Here is a 27,479-nt window from a genome sequence, read left to right on the forward strand (position 1 = left end):
CGGCCTGCGGCTCCTGCCCTCCGGCTGCCCCCGGCCTGCGGCTCCTGCCCTCCGGCTGCACCCGGCCTGCGGCTCCTGCCCTCCGGCTGCCCCCGGCCTGCGGCTCCTGCCCTCCTGCTGCACCCATCCTGCGGCTCCTGCCCTCCTGCTGCACCCATCCTGCGGCTCCTGCCCTCCTGCTGCACCCATCCTGCGGCTCCTGCCCTCCGGCTGCACCCATCCTGCGGCTCCTGCCCTCCTGCTGCACCCATCCTGCGGCTCCTGCCCTCCGGCTGCCCCCATCCTGCGGCTCCTGCCCTCCGGCTGCACCCAGCCTGCGGCTCCTGCCCTCCTGCTGTCCCCATCCTGCGGCTCCTGCCCTCCTGCTGCACCCATCCTGCGGCTCCTGCCCTCCTGCTGCCCCCATCCTGCGGCTCCTGCCCTCCTGCTGCCCCCATCCTGCGGCTCCTGCCCTCCTGCTGTCCCCATCCTGCGGCTCCTGCCCTCCTGCTGCACCCAGCCTGCAGCTCCTGCCCTCCTGCTGTCCCCATCCTGCGGCTCCTGCCCTCCGGCTGCACCCATCCTGCGGCTCCTGCCCTCCTGCTGCACCCATCCTCCGGCTCCTGCCCTCCTGCTGCACCCGGCCTGCGGCTCCTGCCCTCCTGCTGCCCCCATCCTGCGGCTCCTGCCCTCCTGCTGCACCCATCCTGCGGCTCCTGCCCTCCGGCTGCACCCGGCCTGCGGCTCCTGCCCTCCTGCTGCCCCCATCCTGCGGCTCCTGCCCTCCTGCTGCACCCTGCCTGCGGCTCCTGCCCTCCTGCTGCACCCGGCCTGCGGCTCCTGCCCTCCTGCTGCCCCCGGCCTGCGGCTCCTGCCCTCCTGCTGCCCCCATCCTGCGGCTCCTGCCCTCCTGCTGGCCCCGGCCTGCGGCTCCTGCCCTCCTGCTGGCCCCGGCCTGCGGCTCCTGCCCTCCGGCTGCACCCATCCTGCGGCTCCTGCCCTCCGGCTGCACCCGGCCTGCGGCTCCTGCCCTCCGGCTGCCCCCGGCCTGCGGCTCCTGCCCTCCGGCTGCACCCGGCCTGCGGCTCCTGCCCTCCGGCTGCACCCGGCCTGCGGCTCCTGCCCTCCTGCTGCACCCATCCTGCGGCTCCTGCCCTCCGGCTGCACCCGGCCTGCGGCTCCTGCCCTCCTGCTGCCCCCATCCTGCGGCTCCTGCCCTCCGGCTGCACCCATCCTGCGGCTCCTGCCCTCCTGCTGCACCCATCCTGCGGCTCCTGCCCTCCGGCTGCCCCCATCCTGCGGCTCCTGCCCTCCTGCTGCCCCCATCCTGCGGCTCCTGCCCTCCTGCTGCCCCCAGCCTGCGGCTCCTGCCCTCCTGCTGCCCCCAGCCTGCGGCTCCTGCCCTCCTGCTGCACCCATCCTGCGGCTCCTGCCCTCCTGCTGCACCCAGCCTGCGGCTCCTGCCCTCCTGCTGCACCCAGCCTGCGGCTCCTGCCCTCCTGCTGCACCCGTCCTGCGGCTCCTGCCCTCCTGCTGCACCCATCCTGCGGCTCCTGCCCTCCTGCTGCACCCAGCCTGCGGCTCCTGCCCTCCTGCTGCCCCCAGCCTGCGGCTCCTGCCCTCCTGCTGCCCCCATCCTGCGGCTCCTGCCCTCCTGCTGCCCCCATCCTGCAGCTCCTGCCCTCCTGCTGCACCCATCCTGCGGCTCCTGCCCTCCTGCTGCACCCGGCCTGCGGCTCCTGCCCTCCTGCTGCCCCCATCCTGCGGCTCCTGCCCTCCTGCTGCCCCCATCCTGCGGCTCCTGCCCTCCTGCTGCCCCCATCCTGCAGCTCCTGCCCTCCTGCTGCACCCATCCTGCGGCTCCTGCCCTCCTGCTGCACCCGGCCTGCGGCTCCTGCCCTCCTGCTGCACCCATCCTGCGGCTCCTGCCCTCCTGCTGCACCCATCCTGCGGCTCCTGCCCTCCTGCTGGCCCCATCCTGCGGCTCCTGCCCTCCGGCTGCACCCGGCCTGCGGCTCCTGCCCTCCTGCTCCTCTCTGTTTCTCCACAGAGTACTTCTCACACCAGGTTGACTCTCCCAGTCCTTCCCCACCTCTTGACCTTCCACCCTGTACAACTTCAGCACCAGGAAGCGCTGGGAGCTGCTGACTTGGCAAGTGCCAGAGCCTTGGCTGCCACTGCTGACCCTTGGCTGCTGAACTCAGACAGGAGCCCAACAGACTTCCTCTTGTCCTGGTCTCCAGTAAGCAAAGGGCTGCAGCAGTGGATCAGACCCTCCTCTGCTCCTGCTCTGCAACTCCTTGGAGCATGCATTTGGGGTTTGCTGCTTGTTGTGAACACAAATTGTAACAGCAGATGGAAGAGGGAAGGAATTTTGCTTTCAGTGGGACTGGGTTGGGGTTTTTAAGCCACATTATTCCAGGGAAGGAATCACAAAGGAACATATCCTGAAGCCTCACCACAACTGCCCTGCCTTGGCTGCCCTCCTCCAGGGAAAAACAACAAATCATGAAACAAACTGAAACCCAAACTCTCACAAACCCAACCCAGTCCAGCCCCACCCCAAGGATAAAACCAACCAAAAAAACCCACAAAGCAAAAACCAAACCCAAACCCCCAATCCAAACCCCCAAACCCCCCCAACCCGAACACCCCCAACCCAAACACCCCAGCCATCCCAACCCAACCACCCCAACCATCCCAACCCAAACCCCCAACCCCCCCCAACCCGAACACCCCCAACCCAACCACCCCAACCATCCCAACCCAACCACCCCAACCATCCCAACCCAAACCCCCAACCCCCCCCAACCCAAACACCCCAACCATCCCAACCCAACCACCCCAACCATCCCAACCCAAACCCCCAACCCCCCCAACCCAAACACCCCCAACCCAAACACCCCCAACCATCCCAACCCAACCACCCCAACCATCCCAACCCAAACCCCCAACCCCCCCCAACCCAAACACCCCCAACCCAAACACCCCCAACCATCCCAACCCAACCACCCCAACCATCCCAACCCAAACCCCCAACCCCCCACAACCCAAATACCCCCAACCCAAACACCCCCAACCATCCCAACCCAACCACCCCAACCATCCCAACCCAAACCCCCAACCCCCCCAAACCAACCACCCCAACCATCCCAACCCAAACCCCCCCAACCCAACCCCCCCCAACCCAACCACCCCAACCCCCCCAACCCAACCACCCCCAACCATCCCAACCCAAACCCCCAACCCCCCCAACCCAAACCCCACCACCCAAACCCCCCCAACCCCCCCAACCCCCCCAACCCAAACCCCCCCAACCCAACCCCCCCCAACAAATTAAAACAGAAGTCCCAACAAACAAAACCAAACCCAAAGCAAGAGACACAAACAAACCAAACCAAAAGACACCCAACTAAATCCCCAAACAAAAGAAATCCAAACCACCCCCTGCAAGCACCCCAACCCCCAACCCCCCACCTCAGCTCCCCCAGTGTTCCCAGCTGAGCCCTGCCCACCCCCCCAGCCCACTGGGGGCAGCTCCTCCGGCTGCCCAGGGACCAGACCTACACAACAGCCTCAGGGCTTTCCAGCACTCAGGCTCCCTCCAGCCATGCTGCTCCTGCAGGGGACACAGCCCAGCCCCACCCCACAGCTACTCAAGACATCATCACAGCCCCATGGGATGGTTGGGTTGGAAGGGACCTCAAAGCTCATCCAGCTCCAGCCCCCTGCCCTGGGCAGGGACACCTCCCACCAGCACAGGCTGCTCAGGGCCTCATCCTGAACACCTCCAAGGAGGGGACATCCACAGCCTCCCTGGGCAGCCTGTGCCAGTGTGTCACCACCCTCACCCTCAAGAACTTCTCCCATGGGGTGGGGAAGAAGTGCTTGATTCAGCCTGGAGAAGGCTCCAGGGAGACCTCAGAGCAGCTTCCAGTAGCTGAAGGCCTCCAGGAGGGCTGGGGAGGGACTCTGGACAAGGGCTGGGAGTGCCAGGACTGCAGTTCTTGTACAGTGCAGTGGAAGGTGGTGCCTGGTTGGCTACCATCACCCTGAAGGCAGGTAGCTGGCAGAGTCTCCTGGCTGTGGAAGAGGAGGCCCTGGCTGGGGAAGCCCAGCAAGGGCTGCATCGTGCAACAGATGGGTGCAGCAGATGCGGCAGTGCATGCAGGAGGCATTATGCAACGTCAGCGGGTGCCTGTGGCAGCAGGTTATGCAATTCTGGAGCAGAAGAATGCAAAGCCCTGGAAGAACACAGGAGAGCTCTCTGCAGATCCAAAAATACCTTGCAGAGGACAGAGGAGGCCTCTGTGCAGGGCTGAACCCCAGTTAGGTGAAGCTGCTGCTGGCAGGGGCTGGGCACTGCTGGAGAGGCTCCTGGAGCACCGGGCAGGGGCTGGCTCTTGGCTGCCTGCTGCCCAGGGGGGATCTGCTGCTGTTGGTGTTAGCTTTGGCTTCAGCTCTTCTCCCAGCCAAAAACAGGACTGGATGCTTGGCTGCTTAATTCTAAATACATAGACTGGCAGAATGGGCTGGAAGGGACCTTAAATATCATCCAGCTCCAACCCCCGCAACGGGCAGGGACCCCTCCCACCGGCACAGGCTGCTCAGGGCATCATCCAGCCTGGCCCTCAACACCTCCAGGCAGGAGGCAGCCACAGAATAGAACAAACCAGGTTGGAAGAGACCTTCAAGATCATTGAGTCCAACCTGTCATCCAACACCACCTAATCAACTAACCCATGGCACCAAGCACCCCATCAAGTCTCCTCCTGAACACCTCCAGTGATGGTGACTTCACCACCTCCCTGGGCAGCCCATTCCAATTCCAGCCTCCCTGGGCAGCCTGTGCCAGGCTCTCCCCACCCTCACTGCCAACAATTTCTTCCTCCTCTCCACTCTCAGTCTCTCCTCTCCCAGCTCAAAGCCATTGTTCCTCATCCTGGCACTCCCAGCCCTTGTCCAGAGTCCCTCCCCAGCTCTCCTGGAGCCCTTCAGCTGCTGGAAGCTGCTCTGAGCTCTCCCTGGAGCCTTCTCTTCTGCAGGCTGCACAGCCCCAGCTCTCCCAGCCTGGCCCCACAGGGGAGGTTCTGCAGCCTCTGCTCATCCTCATGGCCTCCTCTGGAGCCTCTCCAGCAGCTCCAGGTCCCTCTTGTGCTGGGGGCCCAGAGCTGGAGGCAGTGCTGCAGGTGGGCTCTGAGCAGAGCAGAGCAGAGGGGCAGAATCCCCTCCCTGTGCTGCTCTCTCCCTGCTCTGGCTGCAGCTCAGCACTTAGCTGGCTCTGGGCTGCCAGGGACCACTGCTGGCTCCTGGGGACTTCCACCCCCCCCGAGGCCTTCTCCCCCAGGCTGCTCTCAGCCCCTCCTGCCCCAACCTGGCTCTGTGCTTGGCACTGCCCTGAGCCAGCTGCAGGACCTTGCCCCTGGCCCTGCTGAGCTCCATGGGGTTGGTTTGGGCTCAGCTCTGCAGCCTGCCCAGGTCCCCCTGGCTGGATCCTTCCCTCAGGTGTGCCAAGCAGAGCACCCAGCTTGGGGTCATCCCCAAGCCTTCTCAGGGTGCCTCATTCCCACTGTCCATGGGACCATGCTGACCTGCACTGGTCCCAGTGCTCACCCTGAGGGACTCCACTTGTCACTGGTCTCCCTTTGGAGGCTCTCTGAGTGCAGGCACCCAGGCAATTCCTTACCAGCCAGAGGCGATCCTTCAAGTCCACTCTTGTCCAGTTTGGTGACCAGGATGTCATGAGGCACAGTGTCAAATCTCTTGTCTCTTTCTATGTCCATTTGCTCTTTCTCCTTCCCCTCACCCTGGCTCTTTGGGTGCTGCATGCATGCATTAAACACCACAAGGTTCTGCTGTGTAGCTGAGCACTGATCTCCTCCAGCCCAGCTCAGCTATGCTCTTGTAAAAGAGCTAAGTGCTGCAGAGGCAGCCTGGGAGACCTCTGAGTTACTGCTGGAGCTGGACTGAGATCAACCTTTAGAAACCAACTTGAGCTACACTCTGCTCTTTCAACTTTCCAGTTGTCCTCAGACAGTGTGAGAAGAGGGCCAGGGCCAGCTGCAGAGGCTCAGCCAGTCCCAGGGCAAGGTCCTGCAGCTGGGTCAGGCCATCCCCAGGCACAAATTCAGGCTGGGTGCAGAGTGGGGTGGGAGCAGCCCTGAAGAAAGAGCCTTGGGGGTGCTGGGTGCTGAGCAGCTCCCCAGGAGCCAGCAGGCAGCTGTGTGCTGGGCTGCAGCCAGAGCAGGGTGGGCAGAGGGCAGCAGAGGGGATTCTGCCCCTGGGCTCTGCCCTGCTCAGACCTCACCTCCAATCCTGCCTCCAGTTCTGCTGTCCCCAGCAGAAGGACTCAGAGCTGCTGGGGAGAGCCCTGAGGAGGCCACAGAGATGCTGCCAGGGCTGGAGCAGCTCTGCCCTGAGCACAGGCTGAGGGAGCTGGGGCTGTGCAGCCTGCAGAGGAGAAGGCTCCAGGGGCACCTCAGAGCTGCCTGCCAGGACCTGAAGGGATCCTGCAGGAAGGCTGCAGAGAGACTTCTGCTGAGGGGGTCTGAGCCAGGCCAAGGGGAAATGGTTTGGAGCTGAGGCAGAGCAGGGTCAGAGTGGAGCTGAGGAAGAAGTTGTTCAGCAGGAGGGAGCTGAGGCTCTGGCACAGGCTGCCCAGGGAGGCTGTGGCTGCCTCCTGCCTGGGGGTGCTCAGGGCCAGGCCTGGAGCAGCTGAGTCTAGCTGGGAGCTGTCCCTGGGCATGGCAGGGGGCTGGGGCAGATGAGCTCTGGGGTCCTTTCCAACCTGAGCCACTCTGTGGCTCTGTGATTCACAGTCTGAAAGAGCTTTTAAAACCCAGACTTGAGGCTCTTCTCTCTCCTCACCCTTCAGAACTCCTCACTGCCTTCTCAGCCCATTCAAGCTCCATGCTTGGTTACTAAATAGAAACAACAGATTAGAAGATTTCAACTCAAATACTCCACAACTGCCAAGCCCAGGCAGACCTCCACGGGCAGGGCTCAGCTGCCTGCCAGCCCTGACACTGCCAGGTGCAGCCAGGAGCACGTCCCAGTGCTAGCCAGGAGCAGGATCCTGCAGCTCCCCCACCGACAGAGCTGAGACCCCAGCTCCCCTGCAAGGAGCAGTGCTGTCTGCAGGATCTTTGAGGATGAAGCTCCACAGCCAAGTGCTGTTTCCAGGAGTGCAGGGAAGGATCCAACTCTCTCACATGCACAGGAAGGGGCAGGCTGCTCTCAGGTAAATTCCCTCCCAGGCTCGCTCCTGGTCTTGTGGTCCCTGTGACTCATTCAGTGTCTGCACAGCACCTGGGGCATGTCACAGCCAGACACCACCCTGCCAGCACCAGCAGCTGCTGGGCTGCACATCCAGGGGCAAGGGAGCTCAACAACCTTCATCACAGCAAGAAACTGCCTGGAGGCACCCCCCACCCAGCTACCAGAGTGTGAGCACCTGATCCACGGACTCACAGAATGGTTGGGATGGAAGGGACCTCAGAGCTCACCCAGCTCCAGCCCCTGCCCTGGGCAGGGACCCCTCCCCCCAGCACAGGCTGCTCAGGGCCTCATCCAGCCCAGCCTGAGCACCTCCAGGCAGGAGGCAGCCACAGCCTCCCTGGGCAGCCTGTGCCAGGCTCTCCCCACCCTCACTCTCAGGAATCTCTTCCTCCTCTCCAGTCTCAGTCTCTCCTCTCCCAGCTCAAAGCCACTGTCCTCATCCTGGCACTCCCAGCCCCTGTCCAGCGCCTTTCCCCCTTCATGAAAGCTGGGGAGGGACTCCTTACAAGGGCAAAGCCAAGGGGAAGGGCACACTTGGGTGACACTGGCAATGCAGCTGCTGGGCAATGAGCTGAGCAGGGCAGTGGCACTGGGCTGCTTTTGGCAGGCAGAGTGAGCACAGAGGATTGCTGCTGGACAGAGCAGCAGGAACAGTGCCCTGCTCAGAGCCTCTCCTAAGCCTCACTGCTAGCACAGCCTGAGTGGGGAGAGCAGCACCACAGAGCTGGGATCCCGTTCTCAGGCCAGCAGGGCTGTGTGGGATGGCAACACCACCAGGACAGCACCAGCAGACATGGCCTGGAGAGCCCCAGAGCAGCATCCAGAGCCTGACATGACACAGGCCACCCAGCACCCTGCACTCAGCACCCTGGTTCATCCCTGCTAGAGCACTTCTGGCTACAGCTGCTAAACCTCCTCAGGCACACAGGGGTGCTGAGTTAGGTTGTCTGTTTCAGCACAAAAGCTCCAGCTGCAGTACTGCTTTTGGTGTCCTGCAGTGGGGGGGTTGGAAAGGATCTCCAGAGATCACCCAGAGCAGTCCCCCTGCCAGATCACAGGGTGTTAAGAGTTGGAAAGGATCTCCAGAGATCACCCAGAGCAGTCCCCCTGCCAGATCACAGGGTGTTAAGAGTTGGAAAGGATCTCCAGAGCTCACCCAGTGCAGTCCCCCTGCCAGAGCAGGGTCACTCACAGCAGACCACACAAGATGGTGCCCAGAAGGGTTTTGAAAGCTTCCAGAGGAGACTCCACAACCTCTGTGGGCAGCCTGCTCCCAGGCTCCAGCACCTCAAAAGAGAGCAGTTCCTCCTTAAGTGCCAGGGGCACCTCCTGTGTTCCAGTTTGTGCCTGTTCCCCCTTGTCCTGTGACTGGGCACCACTGAAAAGAGCCAGCCCCATCCTCTTGACCTTTAGCTACTCATCAGCATGGAGAAGATCCCCTCTCAGGCTGCCCTTCTCCAGGTTCAGCAGCCCCAGCCTCTCCTCAGAGATGCTGCAGTCCCCTCAGCATCTTCATGCCCCTCTGTTGGGCCTTCTCTAGTAGCTGCCTGTCTCTGCTGAACTGAAGAACCCCCAACTGGACACAGTGGTCCAGGTGTGGCCTCCAGAAGCCAGCTAGAGGCTGGGAACAAGAAAGGAGAAGCATCCCAGGAATGAAGAAAATGTCCCCATAGAGAAACCTCCACTCCTCCCCCTGGCCTCCCCCCAGCTGCTGCTGCCTTTGAACCCCTGCAGTGGCTGCAGCTGTGAGCAGGGCAAGACAGAGGGCAGCCTGCACGGTGAGCTGGGCTGGCAGCAAGCACACACACAGCTCCTGCTCCCAGCCCTCCCCAGCACTGCTGTGCCAGCTGCCACCTTGACATGCAGCCCATGCTGTGCTTCAGGTGGAACACCTCCTGCCCCCTGCCCAGGCTGGGAGACTGATCTGCTGTAGTGTCACAAAGCCACCAAACCCCAAAGCCCTCCTGCAGGACATTTGCCAAGGAGGGATTAAGAGAACCCCAGAAGCCTGAAGCTCCTGAGAGGTGCAGAGCCTCTCCTGGGGGTGCAGAGGTGATGCTCAGCTGACTTGCTTTGACTCAGTGACAGCTGAGAAACTCCCTGAAGTTGTAAAAGCAGCAAGGCTGCTGCTGCCTTCCTCCAGACACAGGAGCTGAGGTGAGAGCTTGGCTGAACCCCTCTCTGCACAGCAATGCTCCGAAGCTGCCCTCTGCTGCCCACCCTGGCCCCAAGGCCCAGGGCTGGAGGCACCTGTGCTGGTTTGACATCTGTGGGCATGAGACAGAAAAGCTTTCCTCCAACACTGCCATTTTGACAAGTCCTGAAATCCACTCCACACCTCTCAGACCACAAATTGCACTGGGCTGGAAGGGACCCTCCAAGGGCATCCTGTCCAAGCCCTGCAGTCACAGGGACACCTCCAGGCTGACCTTGAACGTCTGCAGGGATGGAGCCTCAGCCCCCTCCCTGGGCAGCCTGTGCCAGTGTCTGCCCAGCCTCCCTGTGCAGAGCTTCCTCCTGGTGTCCAACCTGACCCTGCCCTGCTCCAGCTCCAAACCACTGCCCCTGGTCCTGTCCCCCCAGCCCCTTCTGAACAGTCTCTCCCCAGCCTGCCTGCAGCTTCTTTCAGATCTGAAGTGTAGCTGGAAGTGCTACCAGGTCTGCACAACTCCACTCTAGCATGGGACAAGAGGAAGTCCTCCAACACCCTCCCTGCCCCTGCTCAGAGCAGAAGCCTCTTCTCACTCCTAACTGTCAACTACATTACCTATGAAGAGCTTCGAATCCATCCCTGCTCACTTTCCTGATGCCCTGGAGATAAGCCACTCACCAAATCTTTACAACAGGAGACAAAAGAAGGTTAAAATTACAGCCAGGAGGAAAACCAAACCCCAAGCATATTAAAATGCAAGTTCCCAGAGAGCTGAGGAGCAGAAGAGCCCTTGCCATGTGTTCTGAGCAGGGAGGTATCTCCCAGTGCCAGACACAGGGGTCACAATGAATGCCAGCTATAAATTTAACTACCAGGGAGCAGGGGACAAAGGCAAACCTGAATGACAGAACCATTCTAGACCAAAGAGTCAGACTGGAGGCCCCAGCTCCAGGAAACCCAACTGGTGTTAAGGAAAACAAACCACAAGAGCCTCCAGTACACCAAAGCCAGGGCTGATTTGTTTGGGGTTTCGCAGCGAGGTCTGTTACAGCCCCAGAGATGCACAGGGTCGTCTCTCCCTAGGAACAAAACCCTGCACCCATCTGGGGACACAAGGAAAAGGGCAGGAGCAACCTTCCAAAGGAATGACAGCTTCACCCTCCACATCCCAGGGCATCTGTGGCTGCACTCGCAGCAGGTTCTGTGTGCCCACGACTGGCAGTCAGACTGGCTCAGCCCCTCCTCCCTCTCTCACTTCAATCACCCTTTTGGGGGTGATTTCTAATATTTTCTCCCTCAAAACCGTCGATCAGGACAGGCTGCCCCAGCCTGTGCCGAGGAGCAGGCTGCCTGTTGATAAAATCAGTGCATCCAAACACATGGCTCTGATGTCATCCTGCTCCGGAGCAACTTAAAATACCCAAGGCTGGCTGAGCTGCTGCAGTACCTGAGCCATGCAGAGCAGCTGCCCTCACCCCCGGCAGCCAACGTGACCTGGGACTCCAGCCGGGCAAGCAGGAGCTGCCCAGCGGTGCCCAGCGAGCAGCAGGGTGACTGCAGTGCTGCCCCAGGCTGCTCCTCTGCCAGGGGCAGGAGCCATGCGTGCGGCACAGCAGGGACAGCTCCGGCTGCCTGCGGCCATAAAGGGACAAATTCCTGCCCAGCTGACAGGGAAAAACCCAAACCAAACAATGCAGCTCTTCTCCATCTCCAAAATCTGATTAGTTATTGCTGGCACACAAGGGAGGAATTGTTTGATTAGCTGCGAGGGGGAAAGATTACAACCGCCTCAGAAGGCAGAAAATACAATGATGTCCCCAGCGACCCCCTGCCATCCCCGTGCGTTCCATAAATATCCTCCTGCGCTGCCATCCCTTCCCCTTTAACGGGGGCACGGGAAGGTAACGTGCAGAACCGCAACTGGCAAATGTCTCGCACGGCAGCGGCGCAGGGCCGGGCGGCCGCGGGCGGACGGACGGACGGACGGACGGACGGACAGACGCCGCCGCCGCCGCCTCGCCCCTTCCCTCGGCATCCTCCGCTCCCCCCTGTCGCATCACGACCGCCACATCCATCTGTCCTTCTGCAGCGGGCGGTGCGAGGCCGGCACTGACCGCAGGCACACACAGACACACACAAAGAGCCGCCGCGCCCCGGGTACTCACAGGGGTGCCAGGCTGCCAGCTGATGCTGCTCCATGGGCTCCTTTTGAGAGCTGGAAGGGGGGAAGGCAAAAGGGAGAAAGGCCGAAGGAAGTGTTGCAAAATAAAAGGAAATTCCACCCCCACAGCCCCGCAGCCTGCTGCAAAGGAGCCGAGCGCCGCTGACGTCACGGATTCATGAATGGATGGAGCGGGGCCGCTCCGAGCCCCGGCGGCCGCCGGCGGGGGGCAGCCAATCCGCGCGGGCAGCGCCGGCCCCGGCCCCGGCCCCGGCCCGCCCCGGGACCCGCCGGCGAGGGCGGGGGGAGAGGACGCCGAGGACAATCTGCTGGGAAGCGAAGCGAAGCCGCTGGGTAAGATGGCACCGGAGCTGCCGTTGCGGAGAGCAGCGGCCGAGGGCATCCTCCGGCGCCCGCCAGGCCCCGCTCGGCGAGCGCTGCCCTGGGCGCAGCGCCGTGCCCGCAGCGCCGTGCCCGCAGCGCCGTGCCCGACCACAGCCAGCTGCTCTGCCCGGCGCGGGGCGCTGCCCATCGCAGCAGCGCAGCCCCTGGCTGCCGTTATCGCAGTGGCTGAAGACGAGCACGGCCTGAAGGAGGGAGAACAATGGGAGGCTTGTGTGTGACTGCTGCTGCACCGGCCCCGACAGAGCCAAAACACAGCACTCACACCGCCGGGCACTCCACTGCGCACCGCTGCCCGCGGCGGGCGCAGCAGCTCCCCAGAGCGGGCACAGAGCCGGGCACCGCACGGCCGCACAGCCACTGCTGGGCACCACCTCCAGCCACGACACAGCAGCCACTGCAGGCACAGCTCCACACCGACGGGCACCTCCTGTGGCAAGCACACGGGGGGCATTTCATCGAGTCATGGAAGCACAGCAGGGCAGGGGCTGGAAGGGACCCCCGGAGATCATCCAGTCCAGAGCAGGGCACACAGAACACATCCAGGGAGGGGTGGAAAGGCTCCAGAGCAGACTCCACAACCTCTCTGGGCAGCCTGCTCCAGGCTCCAGCAGCCTCACCCCAAGGAAGTTTCTCCTCATGCTGAGGTGGCACCTCCTGGGCTCCAGCTTGTCCCTGCTGGTCCTTGTCCTGTCCCTGGGCACCACCAACCAGAGCCTGGCCCCTGCCTCCTGACATTAACTCCTCAGATATTTTCTAGGTCAGAAACATCAGAGCAGTTCAAAAACCATCAGTGAGCCATGGTGAGATGTTTAGGTCTCCTTAGAAAGGAGGGCAGAGAGCTGACCATGGCTGCCACCCCTCTGTCCTGAAGTGTTAGGAGAAGGCATCCCAGCACCTCGAGAACAAGAACTGCTGAGGCTAAGGAGGCTCCAAACACTGCCCCTGCAGACTTTCATATAACCACAGCAGCATTTGAGTTGGAGAAGCCCTCTGAGCTCATCCAGTCCAACCTTCAACCCAACCCAGCCCCACCATGGCCACCAAACCCTGGCCCCAAGTGCCATGGCCACAGGTTTCTGGAACCCCTCCAGGCATGGGGACTCCACCACCTCCCTGGGCAGCCTCTGCCAGGCCCTGACCACTCTGGCACCAAAGAAATTTCTCCTCATCTCCAACCTCAGCCTCCCCTGGCACCATTCCAGGCCATTGCCTCTCCTTCCATCACCTGAGACTGGGGAGCAGAGCCCAACCCCCACCTGTCTCCAGCCTCCTCTCAGGGAGCTGCAGTGAGCAATGAGGTCTCCCTCAGCCTCCTCCAGCCTGAACACCCCCAGCTCCCTCAGCTGCTCCTCCCCAGCCCTGCTGCCCTTCTCTGGACCTGCTCCAGCTCCTCAATGTCCTTCTTCGAGTGATGGCCTCAAAGTGACCCCTGAAGGAACATGGGCCAGCTCCTAGGACACCAGGAGAGGCTCTGAAAGTCCATCAGGAAAGCAAACAGTGCTAAGAGGCTGGAGTCCATCTCCTGGCTGCTACACTGGCAGCAGATGCAGCAAGGAAGCTGCCCAGCCTGGCAGCCCCTGGCCAGCTGCAGGGTGCACAGACACCACCCCTGTGTCAGGGGAAGCTGCCCACTGAGGTGCCCCTCCTCAGGGGAACTCTGCCACCTGAACCAGCATGGACTCAGGCCACATCCCCCAAAACTGGCCTGCACAGGTGGGAAGCTATGGCAGGGAGGAACTGATGGAGCTGAAGAAGTGATTAAAAAATGCAGCACAATTCCCCAAGGTCACATTTTCTTCAGAGGGAAAAAACCACCTGCACAAATATAGAAAGCATTGCTGAGCAGCTGGGCTGCAGATAAGGGTTTAGGAGAGAGGAGATCACAGACTGAGCTCTAATTATAAACATCAAAACCAAGGCAACTTCCACCCATTGACAAGAGCAGGAGGCCTGGGCTGCTCAGCCTTGACAGAGTTCATTTCTGAGTCAGGAAAGAGAGAAATCACCCAAAGACAAGCCAGGCCCTCACTGAGGTAAGCTAGCTCAGGGTGAGGGCAATGGCTTTGAGCTGGGAGGGGGCAGATTGAGCCTGGAGATGAAGAAACTCTTGAGAGTGAGGGTGGGGAGAGCCTGGCACAGGCTGCCCAGGGAGGCTGTGGCTGCCTCCTCCCAGAGGTGTTCAGGACCAGGCTGGCTGAGGCCCTGAGCAGCCTGTGCTGGTGGGAGGTGTCCCTGCCCAGGGCAGGGGCTGGGGCTGGATGAGCTTTCAGGTCCCTTCCAACCCAGCTACAAAGCTCTGAAGTGTCTGAGGCTGCTCAGTGTGCACAGAGCACACAGCTGAGGGAGGTGCAGGACACTGCCATGAAATGCAGGAACTGTCCCTGCTGAGCAGGAGCCTCCACAGCCTGGGGAGCAGCAAATGCAACAGACTCAAACTGCAACCAGAACTGCAACTGCAGCCTGCAACTGCAACCAGAACAATTTGCTTAGGCCACGAGAAGAACTTTGCTAAATGCAGCAGTCTAAGGTCATGTTGTGTCCTGTGTCACAGAGCCACAGCCAGGCAGGAGCAGCCTGTGCCAGGCCAAGTCCTCTGCACTCAGAGACCTTTGCCTCAGGGGCAGCTCCCTGAAGGAAAAAGCTTTCTAGGAGTGTGCTCTAGGAAGCTGCCAGCCAGGGAGAGAGATCAGGTCGCTCAGACTAGGCAGAGGAAGGGTTTACATCCACCCCCTGCTAGCTGTGCCTGCCTCCCAGGCTTCCCTTTGAGCCCTCGCTGCTCCAATTGCAGGAAGCTCTGCCCAGTGCTGCCTGCTCCCCGGGGAGGTTTCTCCTCACCTCTGAGGGCTGCCTGCAGCTCACCGCTGCCTTTGTCTCCCTGCACAAGCTGCAGGCTCCTGGCTGCCTGCTGCATCTCTCACTCCTCCTCTGCCCAGCTCAGCCTCCCAAAGGCTCTCTCCCAGAGCTGAACCTGGCTACTGTCAGAGAGCAGCCACCCCCTCCACGGTGTCACTCCAAAGGCAGGCAGCAGAGCTGTGAGCAGAAGCACAAAGCACACAAATGCTGCCTGCCCCAGCAGTGCCAGGCCACAGCTTCATGGACCCCCTAGCAGCAGGGTGGGAGCCTGGACAGCCAGCCCTGCTCACAGCTGCCGCTCGAAGGGATGGCAAAGAACCATGGACCTCGGGCTGGAAGGTACCTCTGAGGTCACCAAGTCCAACTCACCCGGAGCCCAGACCCCCCCCTGCCCCTGCACCCCTCCCTCAGCACCACGGCCAGGGGTGGGGACTCCACCACCTCCCTGGGCAGCCTGGGACTGCCTGAGAGCCCTTGCTGGGAAGAAACTGCTCCCAGCGCCCAGCCTGTCTCTGAGGCAGGACACAAGAGGTGCACAAGCCCTGCACTGCCTGTGGCAACAGCTTCCAGCCTCAGCTCAGCAGCAGCTGAGCCAAAGCCCAGCAGCTGTGCAGGGCAAAGTCTGACACTGCTTGAGGCACTGACACTGGGGAAGGAGAAGCAGCTGCTGGGGCACAAGGGGCTGACCTCTGGAGCTCTGAGATTCACAGAATGGTTTGGCTGCTGGTGGGGTCTCAGCAGAGCAGAGAGGCAGAATCCCCTCCCTCAACTCTGTTCTTCCAGGACTGAACCTAGAACCTGCTCAGATTTCAAAAGGAACTCTCTGGTTCCTCTGCTCCACTCACAGCAGCCTGGATTCCTGTCAGGCCCTCTGCACCCTGCAGCCCATGGCAGAGAGCAAGAACCCAACTAATGTAGCATAGAATGTGTGGGGCTGGACCCCCCTGCAGTCAGCAAAGCCCCAGACCACCTGAGCTGTTGTGGCTTCAGACCTGCTCCACAACTGCCTGCACTTCTGGGCACAGGAAGCACTTCTGGAGGAGCATCCAGTCCAGAGAGCTTTGGGAGGACCTTGGAATGTCAGAAAGCCAAGGATGGGACACAGAAGATCACCAACCACCCGCCAGACCAGCTGGCTCCTAACTGCTCTACACCTAGGCCCTGGCTGTCACTGTTGGAAGGAACATCTGCAGGCAGTAAGCATCATAAGCTAGACACATCCAAAGCCTCAGAGCCAGGGAAGGCTTTGCTGTGTCAGGGGGCTCCTGACCAGCTCTGTGGTTGGAGCATCAACAGCTGCTGGTACCTGATCATGCTCCCAGCTGCACCGACAGCCCATGTCCTCCTGGCTCGCTGCACATGTGCCTCCTCTTCCAGCCAGGCCAACCAGGCTGTGCCCTGCAGCTGCACCACCAGCAATGCTTAGGAGAGTCCAGCACTGAATTCTTCTCTCTAGAAAGAAGAGCAAGAAAACTCAGAACCAGAATTCAAGTAATGCTCCTGCAGGCACAGAACCATTCAGGCTGGAAAGGACCTTTAAGAGCAACCCAACCACCACTGACCTGTACCCTGAAGCACCACAGCTGGTGTGTGCAGGGCAGTGCTGGAGGACAGAGCCAGGCTCTGCTCAGGGATGTGCAAGGACAGCACCAGGGGCACTGGGGGCAAGCTGGAGCAGGGGAGGTGCCAGGGGAACAGGAGGGAAAGCTTTGTCCCTGTGAGAGTGGCAGAGCCTGGAGGAGGCTCCAGAGAAGTTGTGGAGTCTGCTCTGGAGCCTTTCAACTCCCCCTGGCTGTGTTCTGGGTGCCCTGCCCTGGGTGCCCTGCCCTGGCAGGGGTTGGACTGGATGACCTCTGGAGGCCCCTTCCAACCCCTAACATTCTGTGATCTGAACCCCTCCAGCCATGGGGACTCCACCACCTCCCTGGGCAGCCTCTGCCAGTCCCTGGCCACTCTGGCACCAAAGGCATTTCTCCTCCTCTCCAACCTCAGCCTCCCCTGGCACCATTCCAGGCCATTGCCTCTCCTTCCATCACCTGAGACTGGGGAGCAGAGCCCAAGCCCCAGCTGGCTCCAGCCCCCTCTCAGGGAGCTGCAGAGAGCAATGAGGTCTCCCTCAGCCTCCTCTGCTCCAGGCTGAACACCCCCAGAGCCCTCAGCCTCTTCTCTATGCCCTCCAGACCCTTCCCCAGCTTGGTTGCCCTCCTCTGGACACGTTCCAGCCCTTCAATGTCTTTCCTATCCTGTGGGCCCCAGAAGTAGCCCCAGTGCTCAAGCTGGAGCACCCCATGAACACATCCTGCTGCTCCTGTTCCCCTGCAGCAGAACCCCCAGCACTCAGCCTGCCCTTCCAGACAGGAGCTGGGAGCAGCCTGAGAGCTGAGCAGGCCCAGGCTCATAAACCCTTCAGGAACCAGTTCTAATCTAACTGAGCAAGCAGCTCACAGCTTCCCCAGTGCAAGAGGACTTCACTCAGGCTGGATCAGACTGCAAATAAAATGTTCCCAGCTCATCTCTTCCTGATTCTTCACATCTCCCTTTGTACCAAAACTCCAAAGATTTGGTTTCCTGACCCTAAGCAAACTTTAGGAGAAGCATAAATGATTGCAGTGCTCCTGCACACACAGCTCCTGATGCCACCCCTCCTGCTGTGACAAACATGCAAGCAAAGGGACAACAAACACTGAGGCTCCCAGCCCAGCAGGCTGCATCCTCTTCCCACCCCACAGGAACCAAAACCACTGCAAGACTGCATATGCCTTGAAAATCCTGAGCAGCCACAACAAGTCCTGCACAGCCTTCCCCAGGGCAGTGTGTTCCCCCAGCTGCTCCTCACCAGACCTTTCTCCAGACCCTTCAGCAGCTCTGCTGCCCTTCTGTGGGCTCTGAGGAGGGCACAGGGGCAGGGGCACTACCCCACTTGGGAAAATGGGAAGACAAGGAAGACAAAACCCACACAGATAGTCCAGAAATCATCTCCAGTGAACTACAGAGCCACAGAGTGGCAAAGGTTGGAAGGGACCTCCAGAGAGCATCCAGCCCAAGCCCCTGCCAGAGCAGGGCACCCAGAAGACATCCAGGGGGGTTGGAAAGGCTCCAGAGCAGACTCCACAACCTCTCTGGGCAGCCTGCTCCAGGCTCCAGCAGCCTCACCCCAAGGAAGTTTCTCCTCATGCTGAGGTGGCACCTCCTGGGCTCCAGCTTGTCCCTGCTGGTCCTTGTCCTGTCCCTGGGCACCACCAGCCAGAGCCTGGCCCCTGCCTCCTGACCCCCAGCCCTCAGCTATTGAGAGGCATTGATCAGATCCCTCTCAGCCTTCTCCTCTCCACACTCAGCACCCCCAGGGCTCTCAGCCTCTCCTCATCACAGAGATGTTCCAGGCCATCATCACCCTGGCAGTCTGCCCTGGCTAGCCAACAGGGGAACACAACCTAACTGCTGATTGCATTTTTTCCCTCTCATCACCCTGGACTCAAGGACTTATTTCAAGCTAGCATCTCCCATCCCAGCAACACAGCAGCAGAACTCTGCCTGCCTGGATCCAAGCACCAGCCCCTGCAGATGGGTTTGGGTGAAGGAACTGAACTAACAAACCACTTCTGGCTCCAGGTGCTCCCTGCTGGTGCTGAGGGCTGAGCTGTGCTGCTCTGGCAGCTTTGGCTTCCAGGGAGCTGGAGCTCCACTGCCTGTGCCCAGCTTCAAGATGCTCCCAGCCACTAGAAGGTGGCTTTGCCCTCTCACAGCCTGAGTTCAAGACATGGAATTTTGTGTCAAATACTCACAGGGAAGGCTGCAGAGACAGTCTGGAAGTAGCAGGTGTGGCTGGTTTCATCAGGGAGCAAACTTTGTCCCCAGGCTGCTGGCTCTGCCTGGGTTAAGGCTGATTCTGTACCCTTCCCAGAGCCTGGAGCCTTGGGAAGTTCCTGCTCCGAGTCAGCACGGTGGGAGGGTTTGTTATTCTAACTGGTGGCTGATAACAGCTTATCAGCAAAGGTTAAACTCAACCCCTTGGCATGGCAGAACTGCAAAAGAAGCAGAAGGAAAGTGTTGGCTTGGTGTTCCCTGTCCTGCTGTAGCAGATCCAGCTCTGGTGACCCCAGCACAGGAAGGACCTGGAGCTGCTGGAGAGGCTCCAGAGGAGGCCATGAGGATGAGCAGAGGCTGCAGAACCTCCCCTGTGGGGCCAGGCTGGGAGAGCTGGGGCTGTGCAGCCTGGAGAAGGCTCCAGGGAGAGCTCAGAGCAGCTTCCAGCAGCTGAAGGGCTCCAGGAGAGCTGGGGAGGGACTCTGGCCAAGGGCTGGGAGTGCCAGGCTGAGGAACAATGGCTTTGAGCTGGGAGAGGAGAGACTGAGAGTGGAGAGGAGGAAGAGATCGTTGGCAGTGAGGCTGGGGAGAGCCTGGCACAGGCTGCCCAGGGAGGCTGTGGCTGCCTCCTGCCTGGAGGTGTTGAGGGCCAGGCTGGATGAGGCCCTGAGCAGCCTGTGCTGGTGGGAGGGGTCCCTGCCCAGGGCAGGGGGCTGGGGCTGGATGAGCTTTGAGCTCCCTTCCATCCCAACCCATTCCATAGGTCTCTGAACCTGCAGCACAGGCCAGCAAAGGAAGTTCAACCAGAAGTCCCCTTCCTCTCCTCACAGCAGAGCTGTTTCAGTCCTCCATCATCCTCACAGCCTCCCCTGGACTCTCTCCAGCAGTTCCCTGTCCCTCTTGAAGCCCACAGAACACAAAGGTAGGAACACCTGGGGCTAGCTCTCTGCAGGTCAGACTGGGCTGAAACCTTCCAGCTCACAGGGAATGTTTAGCTTCACTTGTGCCAAGAGCTGCACCTCACAAGCTGCAGTTCAGGGAGAAAACCAAAGCAGCCACACAAAGGGAAGATGTGGGAGGGAGGGGGGCAAGGCAGGACAATTTCAGTGCATTTCCTGCAGGGGCAGTGTCAAAGTGCAAAGTAAACAACAAATCGGCAGGCTGTGGGAGGCTGAAAGACTTGAGATGGAGCTGTGAGGAGCCTCCAGCCCATAAATGTTTAATGTGAGCAACACAGCAGATTGGTAGTAAGCAGAGACCTGCTGCTGAGCTGCACACTGCTGCTCTCAGGCCCAGCTGACACCAAGTGAGAGCAGGAGAGTAAAGCTCCATTAGGAGAGAGCAGAGTGGGGGGGTCCTGCCTGGCACTGCAGGGGCAGCCAGCACCAAGCCCTTCCCCACTGCACAATGCAGCAGCACAGGGGGCAGCCACTGCTGGCACCTCCCTGCCCTCCCTTGTGCAAGGCCTGTGACACTGTGCCCATGGCATCCTGGCGACCAGGCTGGACAAGCACGGGCTCAAGGGGTGGCCACTGACTGCTAAGAACTGGCTGGATGGCTGCACTCAGAGTGGTGTCCAAAGGGAGAGCAGTGCCAGGGGGGCCCCCAGGGGACACCCAGCACAGCCAGACACACAGCTGGCCTTGCCTGGTGCTCTGAAGACAAACCAAGAGCGAGCAGCACTCCTGCTCCACTCCCAGGCTCCGGCAGGCTGAGCCCAGTTCCATCTCCACCAGCAGCTACCTCTCACTCCTCTCCCATCCCAGCCCCTGCTGCCTCTCAGCAGAGAGTGAGAGCTGACACTTCCCTCGCCCATTTCCCCCTCTTCCTGAAGCCTTATTTCCACTGCTCTAATAGTTCCTGACTTAACTGGGCCAAGGGAAATTATTCTGGGCTTCTGTGTCCCAGCAGTTAGGCTGTTCTGCATCAAGCATGCAGAGCCAGCCTGGAGCAGCAGGCAGCCCTTCCAGCACCCCCTGGAATTCAAGGTTTAATGAAGTGTCCATTTCTGTTGGGCATGGCTGGAGCCACAGAGATCTGGACTGCACCTTCTTTTGGCACAGACATCCCTCAGTGTTACCACAGCCACAGAGTTCTCTTCACTCCTACACACAGATTCATAGAGCCACAGAATGGGTTGGAAGGGACCTCAGAGCTCATCCAGCTCCAACCCCCTGCCCTGGGCAGGGACCCCTCCCACCAGCACAGGCTGCCCAGGGCCTCATCCAGCCTGGCCCTGAGCACCTCCAGGCAGGAGGCAGCCACAGCCTCCCTGGGCAGCCTGTGCCAGGCTCTCCCCAGCCTCACTCTCAGGAATCTCTTCCTCCTCTCCAGTCTCAGTCTCTCCTCTCCCAGCTCCAACCCATTCCCTTTCATCCTGGCACTCCCAGCCCTTGTCCAGAGTCCCTCCCCAGCTCTCCTGGAGCCCTTCAGCTGCTGGAAGCTGCTCTGAGGTCTCCCTGGAGCCTTCTCTTCTCCAGGCTGAACAGCTCCAACTGCTCTTCAGCCACTCCTCACCCAGCCTGGGTCTGTGCAGGGCTGTGAGCAACCTGCTCTCGTGGAGGATGTCCCTGCTGGGTGCAGGGGGTTGGACTGGGTGACCTTTGGAGGAGCCTCCCAAGCCATTCTGTGGTTCCAGCAGCACAGTGAGGATTATCATGGAGACTGGGAATGGGGAAGTGACTGCTTCCAAGTCACCCTGGTGGCAGAGCTGAGATTCAGCCTCTGTTATCACCACTCCCTTCCCACCTTGCCTGCCACGTTTTACACACTGGTGCAGATTTGCTGCCCTTGGCTGTACCCCAAAAGCACAGACACTGAACTTTGCTGCTGAAGCCTGCCAAGGGAGCAGCCTCCTCCCCAGCTCCAGAGGCACTCAGGTCAAGGGTGCAGCACAAGGATTCCTCCTTGTCTGCTTGAGATGCTGAGGAGTTGGATCTGTGGCTGGGAAACAAGGCTGGGAGGCAAAGGGAGAGCGCTGGGGCTGCAAAGGAGCAAATGCCACACCAGAGACCAGCTCCCAAGGAGGTCTGTTCTGCAGCCACAGGGATCAGCTGGCTGGCAAGGACCACCTCAGGAGATCAGTGGAGTGCCAACAGATCAGCCATGGCCATGTGCATTGCTGGCTAACTCTTTACAAAGATTCCTCCTCTCAAACCTTGACCCTGGGGCTCCACCCCAATTAAGAGCCCACTTTTGATCTCTACCAGTACCAACTGCAGCAAAGCAGGCCAGAGCCAGCCCAGTGCTGAGTGCCCAAGGAAAGGCCTTGCAAGGGACAGCAGTCTGAGAGCCACCCAGAGCCCCTGGCTGCTGCTGGCTGCTGCTGGCTGCTCAGAGATAGCTGCAGCTCATTAAAGAGCTACAGAAAGAGCTTCTGAAGCATGCAAACATCAATGGAATCAGCCCAGAGCTGCTCAGGCAGATAACATTTCTCCACAGCAGTCCTGCAGGTCCTGGCAGCAGCATTCTGTCCTCTGGAGGCATCCCTGCAGGAGTCACCAAGCTGCTCACAGCACTGAGCTCCTCTGTCTCTTTAGACGTACTCAGGTTCCACTCCCAAGGTTCCCAGCAGCCAGGAAGTCTAGGAAAAGACACTTCCTTCCCAGCAATTCCAGCTCACCACATCACATCCACCTGCACTGCAAATGCAGAGCCTCCCCTCGCAGGGAGAGCAGCACAGGGAGGGGATTCTGCCCCTCTGCTCTGCCCCCACCTGCAGCACTGCCTCCAGCTCTGGGGCCCCCAGCACAGGAAGGACCTGGAGCTGCTGGAGAGGCTCCAGAGGAGGCCATGAGGATGAGCAGAGGCTGCAGAACCTCCCCTGTGGGGCCAGGCTGGGAGAGCTGGGGCTGTGCAGCCTGGAGAGGAGAAGGCTCCAGGGAGACCTTAGAGCAGCTTCCAGCAGCTGAAGGGCTCCAGGAGAGCTGGGGAGGGACTCTGGAGAAGGGCTGGGAGTGCCAGGATGAGGAACAATGGCTTTGAGCTGGGAAAGGAGAGACTGAGACTGGAGATGAGGAAGAAATTGTTGAGAGTGAGGCTGGGGAGAGCCTGGCACAGGCTGCCCAGGGAGGCTGTGGCTGCCTCCTGCCTGGAGGTGTTGAGGACCAGGCTGGATGAGGCCCCTGAGCAGCCTGTGCTGGTGGGAGCTGTCCCTGCCCAGGGCAGGGGGCTGGAGCTGGATGCTCTTGAAGGTTTCTTCCCACCCAACCCATTCCATGAATCTGTGAACTTGCTGCTAGGGTTGGGAAGAACTCCCAGGAGAGAAGCAGCCCAGGGTGTCTGACAGGCAGCAGGGCTGAAAGCAGCCCAGCACTTACAGGAACCCTCCTGCAGCTCCAGGTAGAGTCACACAGGCACAGCCTCTGTGCAGCTCTCTCCCTGCAGCTACTCTTCTGCAGCTATTTAAAAACAAGTGCCAGAGTCCCCTGTGAGAACAGCATTTTGCCACACAAAATGAATCACTCCTGGATGACTCTGCACAGTCCCTGCATGGTGAGCAGCTCACCAAACCGCCAGGTTTTCACTGTAGAGTGACATCAGACTTGGCAGAGCTCCTCACTAATACTATCACCTCCATCTGAGCTGCCTGGGGGAAAGGAGGACACAGAGCCTCTCATCACACACAGCAGAAACCAGCTCAGGGTGCCTCATGCACCGAGGCACTAAGGCACTACTGCTCTCAGCAGTGGCTTCAGAGAACATCTGGGCTGCAGCCAGAGCAGTGTGGGCAGCAGGGCAGGAGAGGGGATTCTGCCCCTGGGCTCTGCTCAGACCTCACCTCCAACACAGTGCTGGTGTCACACAGAGCCACAGAACGTTAGGGGCTGGAAGGGACCTCCAGGGATCACCCAGCCCAAGCCCCTGCCAGAGCAGGAGCACCCAGAGCAGGGCACCCAGAACACATCCAGAGGGGGATGGAAAGGCTCCAGAGCAGACTCCACAACCTCTCTGGAGCCTGCTCCAGGCTCTGCCACCCTCACAGGGACAAAGCTTTCCCTCCTGTTCCCCTGGCACCTCCTCTGCTCCAGCTTGCCCCCAGTGCCCCTTGTGCTGTGCTTGGCCATCCCTGAGCAGAGCCTGGCTCCAGCCCTGCACATCTTTATCCCAGCCATGAGGGCAGCCCTCAGGCTGCTCTGCTCCCAGCTCCAAGCCCCAGCTGCCTCAGCCTGGCCTCACAGGAGATGTTCCACTGCCTGCAGCAGCTCTGTGCCCCTGGGATGGACTCTCTCAGGCAGTTCCCTGAGGTCCTTCTTGAGCCGAGGGGCCCAGAGCTGGACACAAGATTCCAGACCAACAGAGTCAAAGTCAACAAAAAGTACAAACCAACACAGCCCAGTGACCATTTTCTCACCAAGCAGCTGCTGGATGACCTGCTGGCAGCTCTCTGACACCAAAGCTGCCATTGCCACAGTCCCCACTGCTGGGCTCTGCCCAGCTTCTCCCCACGGGGCCTCCAGAAGCAGCTCTGAGCAGTGCAGGGAGCCCACACCTGAGTGACCACAGCAGAGCTTCGGAGCAGGGCTCACACCACAGCACTGAGCTGGCTCAGGGGAGGGATGGCAGTGGCCATCGGGCCACACCTGCAGGGGAAAGGAGATCTGCAGGCTTCAAAGCTCCCCCAGACATCAGTCAGGAAATGAATGCCCATCACAGCAGCCTGCCCCTGCGGGGGACAGCTCAGCATGGGCCCAGGGAAGATCCTGCTTCAGCAGAGAGCTGAGCAGGGTCCCACTGAACTGCCCCATGACTCACTGAACTGTGATGTAACCACCCAGACTTAGACAAAGGACTCCTGTAATTAGCTCTCAAATAATCCTCTGGCTACCATCTGGAGCTCAGCCTCAGTCTTGGCCTCAGCCACACCAAGCACCCACTGAAACACCTGTGGGTGAATCCCATCACAGCCCCAAATCCACAGCAAGGGAAGGGTCACAGGCATGCCAAACCCCTGCAGCACCTGCTATCCACCAGCAGCTCCAGGAATGCCCACTCCAGAGCACCCAGAGTGAGCAAGGAGCACACCCAGCAGGCAGGGAGATGCTTTCACACCCAGCCAGGACAAGCTCAGGCTTTCATCGACCCTGTCCTGCCTCTGGAACAAAATGAGCCTCCCACAAAGAGCAAAGCTGCACATCACAGACCCAAGCTTCTGACAGGAACACAGAAGACAAATCCTCCTGTGACTAGGCTCTGACAGGCTAGCAAAGACAGAACAGAGACCAGAAGGTTGTCTGGGTTAGAAAAGCCCTCTAAGACCATCCAGTCCAGCTGTCAGCTCACTAACCACAGCCCCAGCTGCCATGGCCACAGCTTCTTGAACCCCTCCAGGGCTGGGGACTCCACCACCTCCCTGGGCAGCCTCTGCCAGGCCCTGGCCACTCTGGCACCAAGGACATTTCTCCTCCTCTCCAACCTCAGCCTCCCCTGGCACAGTTCCAGGCCATTGCCTCTCCTTCCATCCCCTGAGACTGGGGAGCAGAGCCCAGCCCCCAGCTGGCTCCAGCCCCCTCTCAGGGAGCTGCAGAGAGCAATGAGGTCTCCCTCAGCCTCCTCTGCTCCATGCTGAACACCCCCAGGGCCCTCAGCTGCTCCTCCCCAGCCCTGCTCTCCAGACCCTTCCCCAGCTTCATTGCCCTTCTCTGGCCCTGCTCCAGCTCCTCAGTGTCCTTCTTGGAGTGAGAGCCCAGAGCTGAACCCAGCACTCAAGCTGTGGCCTCAGCAGTGCTGAGCACAGGGGGACAGACCCTGCCCTGCTCCTGCTGTATAAAATAACCAACAACTCAACAACTGCCCTCAGCCACACAGCTCCAGCCATCTCCCTGTGACAGCATGGCCTAAGGCACCTGAGATGCCTCGCTCTTGGGTTCTTGCTAACAGCCTCCTGGCTAACTCCTGTTCCCCAGTGGCAATACAAGAGCCTGAGCTGCCTCTGAGCTCCCAGCTGCAGAACAATGATCTGTCTGCAGTGGAAGGCTCTGGGCTGCACACTGAGCTCCCCACAGCAGAGCAGCCAAGAATGGAACAAGCCACAGCAGAGCTTAAAAAGCATCCTGTCAGCTCCAGAGCAATCCTCCTGCTTTCAGAGCAGTTTACCAACCATTTGAGACCTCTGCAAGAAAGCACACAACAAATTTGCAGATGAGACCAAGCTGAGTGCTGTGGTTAAGACTGAAAGACAGGATGGCATCCAGAGTGACCTGGACTGGCTGGAGAGGTGGCTGAGGAGAACTTCATGAGGCTCAACAAGGCCAAGGGCAAGGTCCTGCACCTAGGTTGGAGCAACCCCCAGTGTCAGCACCAGCTGGGGGTGATGAGACTGAGAGCAGCCCTGCAGAGAAGGACTTGGGGGTGCTGGTGAGTGAGAAGCTGAACAGGAGCCAGCAGTGGGCACTGGCAGCACAGAAGGCCAGGGGCAGCCTGGGCTGCATCCAAAGCAGCATGGCCAGAGATGGAGAGAGGGGATCCTGCCCCTCTGCTCTGCTCTGGGGACACCTCAGCCTCTCCTCGCAGCAGAGGTGTTCCAGTCCCCTACGTTTAATCAGTCACAAGCATCACCCAGCTGAGCCTCCTCAGTGCTCATTAGCTACTTCTGTGCACTGCCAGCCTGGCTTCAGCTTGGCAGGGGATGATTTTAACTGGTCATGATCTCTGCCACAGTAACCTCTGCAGCTTCAGCCAGACGTAGGGAAGAGCAAAGTCCTTCACAGCAAGTCAATATTTAACTGCTGAGACACAGCTGGAGTGTTCGTAGAGGGCCTCGTGAAACTTGCCCTGTCCCTGCCAAGAGCAACAAAGGAGTCTTCTCCACAGGAGGGTATAAAGAGAAATCCTCCCAGGACAGCAGTTAGAATCAGCTGCAATGATTTCAGAAGGACCCAAAAGCAAATGCTGCCATTGTGCTTCCCAGCGTCCTGTGTGCAGCACAGGACAAGCTCCAAAGCGGCAGGAGGCACAGCATGAGCATCATTAAAATCCAAACCACACCAAGTTCCAGCAATGCAGGGGGAGGATCTGCAGCCTCTGCTCATCCTCACAGCCTCCTCTGGAGCCTCTCCAGCAGCTCCAGGTCCTTCCTGTGCTGGGGGCCCCAGAGCTGGAGGCAGTGCTGCAGGTGGGGGCAGAGCAGAGGGGCAGAATCCCCTCCCTGTGCTGCTCTCTCCCTGCTCTGGCTGCAGCTCAGCACTCAGCTGGCTCTGGGCTGCCAGGGCCCAGTGCTGGCTCCTGGGCACTTTGTCCCCACCTGACCCCCCCGAGGCCTTCTCCTGCCGGCTGAGGACAAGCAACGCTGTTTCCAGAATCCATCACTGCAGCTCTGTCCTTACACTGTGCCACAAAGGCCTCTACAGAACCCTTGGGCATCACCCTGGGTATCTGAGTAACATCTAAGAGCTGCTGTATCAGCACAGACTTTAAGATCCTAACCAGAAGCCTGGTCTAGTTTTCAGCCCAACTCTCCCTTGTATCAGTGAAACTAACCCAATCATTTACACCCCCCCCAAATGCCCTGCATGCCTCTGATCTCAGCTTCTGCTAACAGTCTTCTCTTTCATCACCTCTCTGGGCAGAGATCTTCCTGAGGTCAGACACAGCTGCCCAAGTACAGTTCAGGGCAGCTGAGAGCACTTTCTCATGCACTGCATTTCTTTCCACCCTTTACCCACCTGTTTTCTGTGTCTAGCCTTGATTCCTTTGCTTGGCAGGGCTCCCATCTTTACACTCAGTGAAAACTGCCTCTGTGCTCTGCAAATGCAGACCTGCCTCAGCAGGGATTCAGCTCTTGGTGATCATCACTACCAGTGAATGTCTAAATGTTCTCCAGTTTGACTTCTCCAGCCCTTCACAGGC

General features: G+C 60.0%; 1 protein-coding gene across 1 annotated transcript in view; it reads right to left on the reverse strand.

Moving 5' to 3' along the window:
* The window catches only part of MAP3K13 (mitogen-activated protein kinase kinase kinase 13), a 50,305-nt gene extending 31,456 nt beyond the window's left edge, over positions 1-18,849 (reverse strand). Inside the window, exons 1-2 of the mRNA XM_054166370.1 lie at positions 18,611-18,849; positions 16,135-16,280 (exon numbers count right to left, since the gene is read on the reverse strand). The gene's annotated coding sequence lies outside the window, so the exon portion shown is untranslated. The remainder of the gene's footprint in view (positions 1-16,134; positions 16,281-18,610) is intronic.
* Positions 18,850-27,479: the final 8,630 nt, after the last annotated feature.

Source organism: Dryobates pubescens, chromosome 13, assembly GCF_014839835.1.
Source record: "Dryobates pubescens isolate bDryPub1 chromosome 13, bDryPub1.pri, whole genome shotgun sequence".
In the NCBI taxonomy this organism is placed as follows: Eukaryota; Metazoa; Chordata; class Aves; order Piciformes; family Picidae; genus Dryobates; species Dryobates pubescens.